Here is a 17,034-nt window from a genome sequence, read left to right as displayed (position 1 = left end):
CACAGTAGCTAAAATTTGAAACTTGTATTTCAATATAAGAGTAATTTTATCAATTTTAGCCAATAACTATTTCTCAACCTCATTTGTCATGGTGTGATCTATTTATCTATATTCCAACTCTGAGAAGCTATATGCTAGTGATCTAAATAACTGAAAGCTCTTTTTCTGTTCTTTTCAGCTGTATAAACTGACATGACATTCATTTCTGGAAAGACTCGCTAGAGATTGGAACAAAGTGATAAAAGCTTAGCTTGATGATATTTTGTTAGAAGAAAAGATGTTTACCAAAATTACAGTCTGTTTTTTTAAACTCAGTTTATCATTTTATATTTCATTTGAATTATTATGTTAATGTATGGAAGAAGATTAAATATCCCTAGTTAAATCATTTTGCACTTTATTGTATTGAGTTTCATTTTGCTAACAAAACTGCTGTTTGTTAGGCCACACTTATATTAGGACTTATTATATCACATATAAAAACATTTAATTTACAGAAGCTACATAATCTGTAGAAGATTCATCTCAAGTTTCAAATTATTTCATCCAGTACTTTTGTTTTTGCAATGCAATTAAATGAACTATACTACATGTACATCAAATTAACACACAGTGACATTTAAGGGTTATTGCCTGTCAATACTGAATTAACTTATGATTCTACAAGCACAAATTCAGATACAAGTATATTTTCTTAGTTTTCTCCAGCAAAAGATAGAATATCCTGAAATTAACTGACAACACTATTTGAGCAAGAAAAAATACTTGCTGAATTTTATCATTAACCAAAAATGTCATATTCAGGAGTATTCATTCAGTACTGTACAAAATATATGAGAAACACAACTAGGAATCCAACATGTTCTTAATTAATAAGTTCACTCAGATTATAAATGAGTATTGTACAGTTCATGATAATGGGTATAAACATGAACATGCAGAGTTTCACACTGTGTCCCGTGAAAGGAAGTAATAGATATTTAAGCTAGTAGCAAAACACAGGAGAAAAATGTTGAAAACTTTGTGATTTTAACATTTTTGTTTGCTCTGCAAACTATAAACATAAACCCAATCCACATGCAAAAAGAATGACTAAAGAATCAACATGTAAAATTAAAATATTCATTTGAATCGCCATATTGGTAATATCTCCTCTGCAATTAACCCTTTCAAGACAGGTCACGAGTAAAATGCCACTTCATCTCGTTTGTTGACTCGCATTAAAAATTTTTTTGATCTACTATTTTATGAATTTATGACAATAAGTTTGGTATCAAACTGTATATTATAATTCAAATTTTAGTATTATACATTAGTTAATTTCTTAATTTAAAAGTAAATATTAAAAACACAGTTAAACACTGATTTTTTGTGTGTCACATGGTATGTTGAATGCAGCACTGGTTCAAATTAGATGTTTGTGATGGTTACAGTCTTGTTGTTAATCACATACATACCACTTAAGTTATCTAAATATCTTTCTTACCTTTCCCAGTTTAATAAATTTTTAAAAATATGAATGTTTAGTACTTTCTCAATGACAAATCATGCCAAAACACTACCTACTCTGGGGAAGAGAATCACATACCTTATTGTTTTCGATTTCCAGAATACCATTTGACTGCACAAACAGACTTTACATTGCAATGCCTTGCTTTCTATACATCATGTCAGTGGTTGTGCTGCGATTCCAAATGAAGTCACAGCATCAGTCAATGGGGTCACGAGAAGATAATTACAATTAGGTTGTTATGTAATTTTTAAGTCTCAAAATGGGAGTCACATAGCGAAAACACTGGGAAATGCTGCACTGCATATTGCCAACCATATATTGTACATACAAAATTAGCAAATTGTGCCACTCCAATTCATACTGGAATATGAGTACAGTATTGACAAGTTTCCGCTTCATGCATCTTTTCATTTTTAGGGTACTTTTTCCATCAAAATCTTTATTACATGTGACACTGTAAACAAAACAATTCAACCAATCAGATATAGTTTTCCCACAAGATTTTTTTAGAGGTACCTACTAAAGAACTCTCTAAAAATGTGATAAAACAACAGTAGAAACATGGATCTTTGTAGATTGGAGTTATTTTTAAATCATCCAGTTGATTTTCCCCAAATCTTTTATAACTATGAGATAATTCGGTGTTAATAAATAGAGTTCTGGAAGGGATATTTATACTTACCAGATGTACCTTCTAACCTAAAGTCAAGTTGTTGCAGCTCTTCTTGAAGTTCATTTTCTTCTTTCACACTCATAATCTCATCTTTCAAGTTATCTAGATGTATTTCACCATCAACGCTCTCACTGAACTCAGAAATAATCCTATCATGTTGTAAATCACCAGGCAGCTCAGCTGTCACTCTGACAAATGTGTTCTGAAATAAAAAAGAACATGATCAGCTACAATAAACTACAGATGGCATTTTAGTGTTACTAGCATTTATTAAATTTCCTTAGCAAATGAGCTAATACCTTACTATAAAGTTACTTGAAACACAACAGAAGAAAAGCTGTTGTACAATAATATGTATATGAAAATGCTGTGAACTGAAAGAGCAAATACTTTAATACTAAGTTACATCTCTGAAAACTACTGGGGTGTGTCAACATACAGAACACTTTCTATACTGTAATTCTTTAATTTGTTTGTGAAAAAAACTTAATATAATCATCTTATGCATAATTATATTATATTATGCAAAACTGGGAGGGCAAACCAAGGTCTTGAGGGCAACTGCCTCCCATTGCCTTATAGTAAATGATGCCACTACTAATAATTATTACACTTATGTAACAGAAAATGTTAGTTCAAAAAAGCTAAGCACAGTGTACGTAAAATATTTCTGACTTAAATTAGATAAAAGCACATTTATATTTGCCCTAACAATGTTTTATTCCCTTCACAAGACATTAAAGCCATTTAAACACTTGAAATGTTATCTGAGGAAGAAAACACAAGACTAAAAAGTAATGTGCAAGCCATGAATACAACAGTGCTGAGGAGACCATTATTATTTTACTCAAAAAGAAGTGAAATATTGCAAGAGCATTCTAATGTTTCAAATTATTACATATAATTCATAAATATGAATAAAATATTCGTTTTTCAGCTATCCATGACTTAACAATTTATTTCTTAACCTTTTACCTTGAATAACTGGAAACAAGCACTTGAACTACTTTCCAGATGTTCCTGTTATGCATTATGTAATACTCAACTAACATCTGTGTCTCATGTTTGAAAGCATATAGCTCCCACCTCCCCATTTAAAAAACAAACTTAATTTGAGAAATAAACACATGTTTTTATAGTATGATAAGATGATGTTTTTTTACTTTAAATTATACATCAACTAGCTCTTTATAGTATGTTTTTTGAATTAAAATTAGCATGTAAAGGATGAGGAGTCTTTTTTTTTTAACTCATCATTGGCATTGCCTATTCAGGCCCCACTAATAAGAGAATCCAACTTTAGTTCCAAAGACACAACTTTTGTGTTATCTAACAGTTAAACAATATTTATTTTCATAAGTAACTTGAGTACAATAACATGTGACAGGTAATTGGGAAAAAATACTGTACTTTATAAATTCAATAATGCACTCTGATGAGTCATTCTCATGCTACTTTTTATTAATAGCTCAAGTATTTGGATAAAGTAGACTAATTTCCATTTTGTAAATTTCAATTTTCCCTTTGCTAACATCCTATTATCTATTTTAGAGAACTGCTGTGTTTCTTAGAAAATTGATAGCATTTCAGAATCAATGAAAATGCTGTAAAATGTCAAAGTGTATAACAATATATTTCTTAGGAAATTTTAGTTACTTACAAGTAAAAAGAATTTTTGGACATCTTTCAAAACCAACAAAATAAATACAGTGTGTGGCACAGATACCTATGCTGGTACGTACAAAACCTGTGCTACTTGCTTTCCACAACAAGTAAATGTATATTATGGTGTTAATGTTGGAAAAAACAAAATATTACTGAAAGTACTAATGAAGTTGAAGATTTGTTATTCAACCATTTTCTCTGAGACTGGGGCAACAATCTTGATGCTTAAAGGCTACATTACTTCCAACTTCTAAGGAAAATGTTTGTGTTCTAAGAGAAAAAATGATATTAATAATTTTATGTTTAAGGTAGTGTCTAACACTAGTTGTTAACATTGCTATGACTTTGCCATTCAGAACAAGTAATAATTATTAGGAATCTATATAAATATAATAGTACTATCTGTCGTGTGTCTATGTGACTACTTCACAGGGTGTGGATGGATCTTCACCAAAATTGGTATAGAGGTTCATTAGGTCTATGTGGGGGTACATACAAATTTTCATTTTTGCATTTGGCAGTTTTTATTGGTATTTTTTACCACTACTTTGCCCTCTATAGATGGATCTTCATTAAATTTGGTATGGAAGTTCATTGGGTTCATGAGGAGATACACAGTTTTGCATTTTGTGGTTTTATTGGGCATTTTTTACAATTATATATAATGGAAGCAACTTTTCATGTCCTAAGATAACCTTGCAATAATAATGAACTTACATAACTTCCATCCCATGGACAGACACTCCAACTAGTCTATCAATATATTAGTATCAGCCATATCAACAATTTTGGCAATATATTGATACCAGCTAATATGTATAAATTATCGACTGACACTGGGCCAACAACTCTGTTTTATCCTCATGACTTGCAAGATCAGTGAATGTGTGTAACAAAAAAAATTCTTTGTTAAAAAAAACAGAACTTTGAAAATGCTCACTAAGCTAATTTTAGTACCAAAAAAAAGACAAAAAAGAAATTTTTTACTGAAAGTTTACCACAGAATTTCTTTTTAAGACATCCAATAACTTCCCTAGCATAGAAAGTATGGTCTCCTGAATTAAGTTTTTTTCTCTGGAATTGAAAATGGATATAACATAGTTCATGCATGACAAGCTTCTATACTCTTCAATAACCATGTAAAGCTATAATATAATTGCTTTGGACAGATTGTTTTGTTGAGGCTCTTTATGTCCTTGTTATTAAAGCTTAAAAAAACTGACAGTATGTATTTTTTAAAGCCTACAAAAATTTACAGCAAACATGATTTTGAATTTTGTTGAAAACTTATTACTTGATTTGTAAGACAGTATACAGTACATCTTAGTTATGTTTATGTTAGAATATATAATCCTATACAGATATTTTATATGTTAGGTCCAGTCTAAGTCCCAGTTTCCCATCTGAAGCAATATAAGTGAAATGATCATTGTCTGTTGCTAGGCCTGAAGATGTTCCAGAAAAATTATTTGTTATAGACTTCAGGCCTTTATATGTTACTAGCTGGATTACCCGTCCCCTGGATGGAAGTTATGTAAATTCATGATTACTGAAAGATTAACTTAGGACCTGAAAAATTTCTTCCTTTATATATAATTGTAAAGAAAACAAAAATGCCCCTAACAACTGCAAAACACAAACTGTGAAGCTGCAAATTTATATGTACCCCTGCATGGGCCTAATGAACCTCCATACCAAATTTAGTGAAGATCCATTTACAGGGGGCAAAGTAGTGGTAAAAAAATGCCCATAAAATCCACAAAACTGAAAATTTGTATGTGGCTCCCCCATGTACCCGATGAACCTCCATACCAAATTTGGTGAAGATCCATCTACAGGGGGCAGAGTAGTGGTACAAAATGCCCATAAAAACTGCAATACACAAAACTGAAAATTTTTACATACTCCTGCATAGACCTAATGAACCTCCATACCAATTTTGGTGAAGATCCATCCACACCCTGCAAAGTAGTAACAAGGACATACAATAAACAGTACTATTATATTTATATCGATTCAGAAACTGAAAGGAGAATTTTAAACTAATTATTTATCAGGTTTGACTCTTTCCTTAGGATATAATGAGTTCCAAGTTATCAGTATTGAATGATATATTTCACAAATACTGATATCAGTAATTGGCCAAAAAGTTATATTGGTACATCCCTCTGTATGTTACAAAGATGTCTCTATTTCAAGTTCTTGGGTTAGTTTACTCAGTGTAAACATAAATTAAAGAATAAAGAAACACTAAGCATATATAAAAGAAGGTTAGGTAATTTCTTACACAAGTATATATTCAGGATCACCTTTAATGCAATGCCAATATTGCACTAGTATCCAAGCTCTTTTTACAGCTGGAGTAATATTATAATTTTATCACTAGTAGAACTAATAAAGCATTAAAGATAAGTACTCATGAAGTACTAACAATAATGCTATAATGTGAATAATATAACAGTTATAGTAGTTTATTTATCTAGCTTATCTGTCCACAATTGGAAAAAAATTCAGCAATTTCAATGGCCTTCTTCAGGTTGTTAATATAAATATTGTTAACAATGATTAGATTTCATTCAAGTAAAAGACAAATTGATTAATTACAACATTATTAATATCTAAATGTTATCTCAAATTATATAACAATTTACTCTAATAAGTATTTTTAAATTAGTAAGTTACCTCAACTTTTTCTGTTACTTCATCATAGTTCTCTTCTTGTTCCATTTTCACTTTACCAAACTCAGGAACAGAAGATCTCTCTAGGAAACTAGCTTTTCCTGTTTCACAAGATACAAGATATATGCATGTGTGTGACAAAATATAATTTATGCATTAGTACATCATAATAAAAATCCTCACAATATTATGTTAGATGATTATATAGCTAACACTATTTTTATTGTTTTAGTTAAGTGAATTTTTTTATTTCAAAACCAGTTACAGTTTAAATTTTACAGTAGAAAATTACCAAAAATTACAGTTAAGATTTTGGACTGTTGCTCTTTTATTTTAATGTTCAAACCATTAGTAAATGTTTGCTAATAAAGAATATTTATCCTTATTATAGGAAATAAACATAAATTCTGCCTTGTTCAGTGTCTTTGTTATGTTTCATACTCTGTGACATTTATATTAATTTCTAATGTAAATATAAGTAATAAAAATGAAAGTGACATGCCACAGAATAAATAAAAGTAATATGTTTACCATGAGAAAAAACAAACTGTCCAGCTGCTCTTTTCTAAGCACTGCAACTTTGACAAATTGAACTATACTCAGGACTCAGCAAATTCTGAGAAATATGTTTAATGTACATGTATGAAACTTTGGAAAATTCAGTGACATATTATAAACAACTTCAGTTCTAAGTTCTAAGATACCTCCTTTTCCTTGGGAATGTTCCCACATCCATAAACAACACAGCAAAAAACCACAGTACTTTATCTCCTGGAACAATTTACTCACAAATAACTGTATTCATGATGCCTGTAAAATGAAATTTGTCCAGAAAAAAAAAAGAATTGTTTTCACATAAACAAACCAACAGTTTTTCACACATAAAATGGTGCACAGAGAGAAAGCCGACCGTGACTGGCCCTTTTTTTACCTTGAGTGACGTCACTCGCCTCTAACGCAATTTTTCAACCAAGCAATTGCAAACACTGAATGTTGCACTAACTTTGGGAACTTCCAGGGCCGAAGCAAGGGCAATTTATCAAAAAATGACTTAGCCATAATTTTTAACTTATATTTCTAAGGCACTAATATATAAATACAAATGTATTGTGTTTTTAACTGTATGAGGTTTTTAAGCATAAAAACTTATAATTACATATATACAGTATGATTTTTGTTTCTTAAGTATTGAAGTAATTTTATACTACCCAACAAACTCTATTTCTGTGAATAATATATTTCCTTACATACTCAGCCTTATACATTATTCAAATAAAGAAAAGCATGAGCCATGTAACATTTCAACATATCATTACTACAAAATCATAATTTAACTCGTTCTATATTTTTACTGAAAGTATAATTTGTGTAAAGAAATTTGTCTGGCTACAGATATAGCCATATATAGGGACCCTACTTATCATTACTATATATTTTTAAATGAGTAATCATCGCCTCACTGAAAATATTTTCACATTATATTATGCATTCTCAAAACCTATTCTTTATTATGCTATTTCATTACTTTTTCTAACAAAGCATACTGTATACTAAACTAGTTTGTTGCCCTAACAGTATTTCAGACAAGTTCCTGCTTATTTCACTTACTATCCAGAATCAAACTGAAATTAATTAGTTTTTCATTAGTATCAACAGGTATTGAAAATTTTTGGAAAATAGGCCATATTGTGAGACCCATTATTGTATCATTTCATTAGAACAAGAGAGGAATACTTGTTCTTTGTAGATTTATATAGCCAATAACCTCACAGACCTTGTATTAAAAGTTCTTCACCAAAAATTTTGCAATTTTTCTGTCAGAGCAAATCAAAAGATATTCTGCTGTTAACTAATTTCATCACATACCTGCTAAAGAAGTTTTGGCGATAAATTCAACAATACCTGCCTAATCTAGGGAAAATATGACTCAAATTAATTGAAATATATCAGGGAAACTATTCAAATTATAAATAAAAACATGACACCTATTATGCATGATATTTAGGGTAGAATGTTTTGACAATTAACCTTTTGATTCAATCCTTGAAGTACACATAGCATACAATTATTTATACAGTCCACAATTCTTGCCTGTTTAGTATAAATCATATATATATATCACTAACATTTTCCTCAGTGACTATGCAAACAGATAAAATTCAATATACAGCCATATCTCTATTTTGATAAAACTCAAGGGGTAAAACATTACCGCATCACCCTAATTTATCAAACATCAGGAATACTTACTTTATTACAACAATGAACATTATTTGTTTTATCTACCTGAAATTAATTTAAAAATCCTTCCAAGAGCATAAAATAAAAAATTCATGATATTTTTGATTAACTTCTTCAAAACTATTTACAGTAGCATATGTTTTCATAGCTGGCTTAATATTTTCCTCAGTGGAAACAACATAAAAAATTTTTGCACAGCTTATATGTCTAAACCTTGATGATTTGAAATTCAAACAAAAAGAACAAATGGTAGGAATACAATAAAAGGTTCTTTTGTCAGAGTAATAGTCATTGCCACTGTGGTATCTTGAGGATTTCTGGTAAAGCAGAGATGTCCAGGCCCACAAAAACGAGAGGTTCAAGGTTCTTGTATGCAAGTGTGTTTCCTGATGTGTACAATGGTTAGGCCACAAAGAATGAGGTAGGAACAGATTTCACACAAAACAGAAATGTTTAATGAAAGTCACTACAGTTAATAGTAAAAACAACACAAATCAAATACCACATATCACAACAGGACAAGTGATCGTATATGTGTAAAAAGAACAGCGTGGCTAGCCAGATCATCAAAGACATTAATAAATCAAAAGCCTCTACTAGTGCATTTTCCTCCCCCTGTAACTTAGACTAGACTACAATTGAGTCTTACCCTATGAGAAAATGTTCCCAAGTTAACATGAATCTATAGAGCCAACTCTAATACAAAAAAGACAAAATGCTAAGTACACTGAACAAACTCACTGTTCACTCACAGGCAAACTTACACTCTTACTCAATAAATTAAACTTAAGGGTGAAACCACCCACATCTACATGTAAAAGTAGTTTGTTTCTTCTAGAGCAAAGCCATAATGGGCTATCACAGGGAATTGAATGCCAGATTTTAGCATTGTAAGACCGTTGACTTACCACTGTCCCATCAGGGGACTAAATAAAAGTAGAAGTTAACTCTTTAGCCACTTGAGAATTTGCAATGTTCCCAAAAAGTAAAACTATACAATAATAATACACTGAGCTTATTACCACAGGAAAACATGAAAAAAGTGATCCATTAATTAATCTAATTGAAACCTCTATGTAACCCACAGAAGTTGGTAACAGTAAGTCATATGCAAAACTGGCAAATATCAGTGTACATCTCTCCTGAAATTCTAAAACAAATGTCCTGCAGAACCTATGAAAAATCTCTTGATATTTATGAGAAAATCTACATAAAAATCTTTTGAAATCTATGACAAAATCTGCTCTCCCAGACTCCAACACTCTTTTAAATGTGGCAATAAACCCTCAAGTTTCTGACACAATAAAACAGTGATTGGTACCTGTTAGATCAGTTAGCCAATGGACACTGAAGATCCTGAATGAGCCCACTTGCAACTGTTGCTTGATCTGCCAAAAATAATAATTCAGCATGCTAATTAAAAAGCACATTGTTATTCCTGTAAAAGAATCAGACAAGAAGGTGCTTAATCTTCTCTTGACACAATTAGCCTCTGGGGAAAGTTAAAGTTATAAACTTGTTTGCACAATGCTATGTTCCAACCCAGGTAACAATAGAGAGAAAAAAAAATTGAATTAAAAAGAGCAGAAAACATGCAGTATCGCCTGGTACTACACCACTATATCAAAGGTTAACTTAGAGGTTTCCTTACTCGCTACAACTTTGTTGCTGTTGCTTCCTACTACTGACTTTTTAGGGAGAGGAGTCCTCTATTTCCCTCTTCTAATCTATACAAATAATCCAACTAGTAGAAGCACATAGTCTATCACATAATCATCAATCTGGCAAAGGAAAAAAATAAAATGAATTATATTTCCCACAAGCATTTGCTCAATTTAGAAAACTGTTGCATATTAATGATATCATCAAAGAGTTTCGTATTTCCTGATACCACAAACTGTTTAAGGTAAATAAACATAAAAGCAAATTATAAAACATCCATGTACTCAAATACCTGACAATAAATTCAACCTGTTTATAAGGTAAGTGTGCTTTAAATAATGCAATACTTATGATGAATATACAGCATATATAATAATAACAATACAACCTACAGAGGCTTAAGTTTATCTTTTTCTAACTGGTCACTGAGTGAAACTTGTCTTTAGCAAAGACAATATTTTCCTATCAACAAACCTTAATTTCCATAGGATATTTCAAGATACTTTGGTCCTATCATTTGCTTGAGTTTGAAGTGTAAAAAGGAAAAGTTTTTGACAATGTTTTAATCTTTTCCTAACTGAAACTACAAGCTCCATATCTCAGAAATGTGAAAGAGAAGGTTGAGCTTACCCAGCAAATGATAGACTTCCAAATGAAGCAGATGCTGAATGGGAGTCAATATTGACTTAAGAGCTTGGCCAGCCAACTGTAAACAAGCAGATTCCCACAAGAGAAGGGAGGTCATAGCTCCAGAACAGGGCTAGAAGTTGCCAAATGACCATACAGGGCTAACAATGCAGATTCAACAACCGTACTGAGCTCTGAATGACAGAGAAAACTTAAAGAGAAACCTTGTGGGACCCAAGAGTTTCGTGCAAAATGAGTCCAGGGAGAGACATGGTTTGAGAGCCAAGCTCTCACACAACCAAAGCTGATGAGTGATTCCAGAAACATCTGATCACAGGCATCACCAGGAAGGGGCCACAGGATAAGGAACAACTCAAAAGGTCTGCATTAAGGAAGGGTGTCAAATAGGGTTCCCTGAGAGAAAGTAGAGGGAATCTAACTCCACAAAACAAGGTATTCCAGAATCAAAGATATTTAGCTGAGCAATAGCTGAGAAAAAAAATGAGGCAGTAAGAAAAACAGGTGGATGTAAACTTAGCCCAGTAAAGTTGATAAAGTAGTGATGCATAGCCTCAGAAGGAAAAAATAAAGGGAATAAATAATTAAGAAGATGAAAAACAAAAGTTGAAGAGCAGGTTGAGGGTGAAAGAGAGTAAGTACTAAAAGAAAAAATTTTCAAATTGCATTGTTACATAATTTTGGACTATTTTCAAGTCTTGATTCAAACAGACATTATCATAACAATAGCTATCAATGCTTAGGTTATATCTTTACTAACTAGCTATTGATTCAAATAATAGGTAAATACACCATACTGTGTAAAGTGATATACAATAAAGTTTAAATCCATACAAGGGAACAATACCAAATTTAAATGGAAACTATTTTCAACATTTCACATGTCCTCTTCAGTCCACCATACACATGTGGACTGAAGAGGACATGTGAAATGTTGAAAATAGTTTCCATTTAAATTTGGTACTGTTCCATTAGTTTGGATTTAAACTTTAGCTATTGATTGTTGGATTACAGCATTTTCAACCACAGACCAGACCTATCAATTGTTACACTCATAGATCTATAGTTAATCCTACATTTTTAAATGTATTTTGAGTTTTATGTTTCAAATATATAACTGGGCCAATAGCAAGGTTGAGAAGTATCAAAATTTCCACTATCCACACATGCATAGTGTTAATGGCAGACAAAGCCACTGAAATTATGTTACAACTGGAGTAAATATAACCATTACAATAAATGTATGTTAACTATTGTGGCTAACTAAAATTAAAGACAAATTAGCCCTCTGGCTCAGACCTTTTTGACCCTAGTGCTAACAGTGATGATATTACTGTCAAACATTTAGGTGTCAGGAAAGTTAATGTTTTCATTATACATGAAATAAATTTCTAATCAATTGTGAAGAATATACAGAATGTTGTTACATTAAAAACTGACATACACTATAATGGTGAAAACAGTCAGCAAGAACACAAGAATTTAAGTAAAAATATTTTTTGACTTACTACTAGGCGATGTTATAGCATCTTCTTGACTTTCCATCAATTTGATATCCAACAGAGCATTCTGCTCTTCATCAGAAACAGGTTCAACTTTTATTTCTAATACCTCCATTGTTGCATCAGTGAAACTCATTTCATGCTTAAGTGAAGCCTACATTTAGCCTAAAAACAAACAAAGAATTATAATTTTAATCTTTCTCAAAGGGCATCAAGTCTTCCAAGTAAAAACTTCCAACTTTTTCATCACCATGATGTTTTTCATCATCAGAAATACCAAAATGTTACTTATCCTTTTTAATTTTAAAACTAAAACTTTTAACATACATGTTTTAGAAATTTTTATAGCTCTATCTTCAACTACCTTATGTGCATATTAATAGCAAATAGTTTTACCTCTCTAAGGGCTGTATCTATAATATAAATTGATCTTCAAGTACCTTACATGGATAAAAGTCTCTATTGAATTTTTCTATATCTGATTTAACTTGCATTTCTGATTGATTATTTCAAAACAAAAAGAAAAAAAAACTTCATCTGACAGATTTGAACACTACCAATATGTTCTATTACATAATATTGTAATCCAGGATCTGGTTTCCTTTTACCTTACAGTTAAGAATATGTAGTTTCAGGTGGAAAGGATAAGGGTTTATAAGAAATGCATTCTACCCACTTTTCAAATTTTTTTATTTACTTACATATACTGCGTTCAGCTTACCTCACCAAAAAGTGATCAGAAAATTACTTTTAATTTTATCCATAACTCACACATAAAAAATACTTGGGTTTATTTCATGACATACAATAGTCAACCAAATACATTTTTGTTTTTAGTAAATAACACAGTTAGCATGATTGTTACCCATTTACTCAATATTCAGTCTTAATGGTTAAAACTTGTACAATACCATCTTTTGACATTTGTCACATCTTATAATAATAATCAACATACTTAAAACATGAGTTGTTAAAAAATGGTGCTCATATAAAAATGTGGAAGCAAGGTTCAATAAATGACCTTAAACTGAACAAACATGCACAAGGGGGCCTAAATAGGATTTGATACACATGAGAAAAAAAAGAGAAGGATGTCAAAAGACACAAGTTCATGTCTTTAAATATATTCTATGGTAGTTCCAATACAAGTGAAACAGTTTCTGTATTAAATATTTATTTCGGCCATTACTTGTAGACAAAATTATCCTCTTATAGATCCTTGTCCTTGCACTTTGCAAAGTAAAGCATATCAGTGCTTCAATAAAATACTTTAAAATAAAATTACACATGGAAAGGCTTCTGACTGTCATAAGATGACTAACAAAACATTAACACACATTGAAAATAATTTCCTTTAGGTGGCTTCAGAAACTATTTCCAGGATTGTTTATTGGATTGGTGGTGTACTAATGATGATATCACACAAGTATCAAAGTAGCACGCTCTCATAATGTCAGCAAAAACTATCCTGAAATAAATTTTCTGGGATTAGTTAACCCTAGAGGTAGTTAATTTTCCTAAAATATAAGATCTTGATTTAAATGTTAGACTATGATGGAGACAAACATGCAAAACTATATACATATATATAAATAGAAATTAATTTCTTAACACTTTTGAAACCATGCCATTTTTTTTATATTAAATTCACCTTCCAAGTTGCATTTCAAAGCTATTCCTCATAATAGACTCCAAATACTAGATAATGAAAAAAAGCCAAATTAAGAGGTGGAACTGGACAATCAAATCAATTACCCATGAGCATCCATTATGTTGATTATAATCCCATAAAATGACTGATTAACTGAACTTATGATTAAAACAATTAATTTCAAAAACAATCAACTTATATTTTCCAATTATTACTTTTTTATTATTATTGCGACTACACAGTAATCAAAATTATGATTAAGGTCAAGAAAATAACCAATTAGTATTTCCGATTGTTCCAATTATCCAAGTAACTGAAATATTGGCAATATGTTCTTTCTGTTGTTAAGCAAAATCTACACTATGAGCTGTCTGAGTTCTCCCCACAATGGGTATCAAAACCTGATTGAGAGTGTTATAAGTGTTTTCTTTTAATTTTTGTAGTCATTTCGACAATAATCACTTAGTTGAATATAATCAATTAATGAGGCTGACAATTAATTGATTAGCAAATTTCACTAAATTTCCAGCTCTATTAAGAGGTCTTAATTTCTAATATTTTCTCAATTTTCTAAAAATAAATTTATATCCTACTTTCAATTTTTGTTTCATGTCCCCAATATTTAAAGATTTCTAAAAAAAATACCATTCTAAAATCACTTACACACTTTATTATATATTCCATGAAGACTGGAGACTATACTCCAGAAAGCAGAAGACTATCTCACAAAATTTAAAGTCTTACAAGCTTTTGCTTTACTGACTACTTGAAACTTTTATCATAATAGTTGCTAGCAATTAAATGTTCAATAATATAAGTAATATAAATAATTCAAGTGATTTCAAAATCAAAAAAGATTATAAACAGGGCTCACATATGTTTGGAATGGCTACTCATCCTACAGGGCAAGTGACAAAATTGATACTTGTCCCACGCAAATGTTACTTGTTCTCCAAGGTATTTTACACAAGCTTTATTTTACTTAAAGAGGCATAATAAAAACAATAAATTAACTTAACTATTGTATTTTGTTTTATTAAAACAATTATTAGGTCACAGTAAGTGCAGCAAAACTTTAGACATTGAACTTATTCTCGGCAACAGTTACTGAAAATTTTTAACTAAGAATTATTTGGTTTAGGGGGTCCCTGAAATTGTTTAATAAATGAATGGCCTATTTATAATTTTTTTTATTTTACTTTTGCACCAATCAATAATCATCATTACTTTGTATGACATATAAGTAAGTATTATAAACATTATGTGCAGAAAACCAATAATCAGACAAGGTTTTGACCTCTTATTCCAAATAAGTTTGTATAAACAAAGAATCTAATAGAGGTCAAAATAAGCCATAGAAAATAGAAGAGGATAACACGTTCAAAGGTGTAAAGAGTTGTTAAGAAATAAGTACATGTACCCTCAACTGTCAAAGGAAGTAGGGATGCAATGATAAGGAAAATACTCTAGGTATTTTGTAATTATGGATAAAGTGAGCATTAATTTTACAAAACGTAAGGTATTTTGTACACAAAGTTAAAATTTTTGAACTCATGGACCTTAAAACAGAACCATGGCCATTATTACTGTGCCATTTGTTATACATGGTAACAGCACCAGGAGCTACAACACTAAAATACACATACTGAAAGTGTGAGAACAGTGAAAGCTTAATAATAAGGAAGTAATTATTAGTATTATCATTTGGTAATACTAATAGCTATGTCTAGGCATAGAATATTTAGTGCTTTACAAAATCAACTAAAACTTAAAAGTAAACTGTCTCTGCTACTACTACCATTTACCATTTTAATTTTTTTATCAATTTTTTTTTCAGCAATGACATATCCTTTGCATATTTCAATAAATACTCAAATATTTAAAACAAAATATGTTCATTTAACTCCTAAAACTTAAACTTTTAAAGTTAAAGTAAACCTACTGGCTCATGTAGCCAACTTTTTACTAAAAGTAAAATATGTCTTATCACACTTCTAGTCACTAATGCATGATACTATAAATTCAAATGTTATGTTACAACAACATAAATATCTAACTAACGAGTCAAACTCTTAATTTCCATTCCCAAGTTGAAACAAGACGAGAGAAAAAACACGTTGGTACAAGAAAACCAACTTACAATTCTTCCTTTATAATTTATTACCAATAAGTGAATAACTTATAAGTTATTCAACAATGGTGACTAAACAGGTTTTAAATTTTCAATTTCAAATCGACTAATATTAATAAAACGGTTGAAAAGTTTTAATCTGATCATAAGTAATATATTACCAGTTACTGCTGGTATGACTATGGGTAAAAAAATATATATTAAATCAGATATACTAGTTTAAGCACTACGTAACTATATGTTATTCCCGTTGTTAGCTTTACAAAAATTAATATTACTTATGCCTTTCACTAAAAATGCTATGTACGTATATAAAGAATTTAACTAACATATCCTCAGTATCAATTATGAGTAGCGAAAACAATGACTAACAAATACTCGCCACTAACTCCACAAATCTCCATAGTCTATGTACATACAATTACTACATGACGTCGCTTGTAGCTACTGTCAAATGTCATTACTAAAACAAATCACAATACAAATAAAAAATACATAAATTATTAAAATAATGATAACTAAATAAATATTACGAATTATTAGAAAAATGTTTTTTGTTTCACCTATTATATATATAAAATTTAACAACCAATCAAAAATATCTGTTACTACTACGTTTTTGTTTGTTGTAAAGCCCAAAGCTACACAATGGGCCATCTGTGATCTGCCAAC

General features: G+C 30.5%; 1 pseudogene; it reads right to left on the bottom strand.

Moving 5' to 3' along the window:
- Nucleotides 1-16,811, bottom strand: part of LOC106466741 — a 68,377-nt pseudogene extending 51,566 nt beyond the window's left edge.
- Nucleotides 16,812-17,034: the final 223 nt, after the last annotated feature.

This window comes from Limulus polyphemus, unplaced genomic scaffold (assembly GCF_000517525.1).
Source record: "Limulus polyphemus unplaced genomic scaffold, Limulus_polyphemus-2.1.2 Scaffold2367, whole genome shotgun sequence".
NCBI lineage: Eukaryota > Metazoa > Arthropoda > Merostomata > Xiphosura > Limulidae > Limulus > Limulus polyphemus.
Note: the sequence above shows the minus strand (reverse complement) of the source record. Positions and strands in the feature narration are given on the sequence as shown.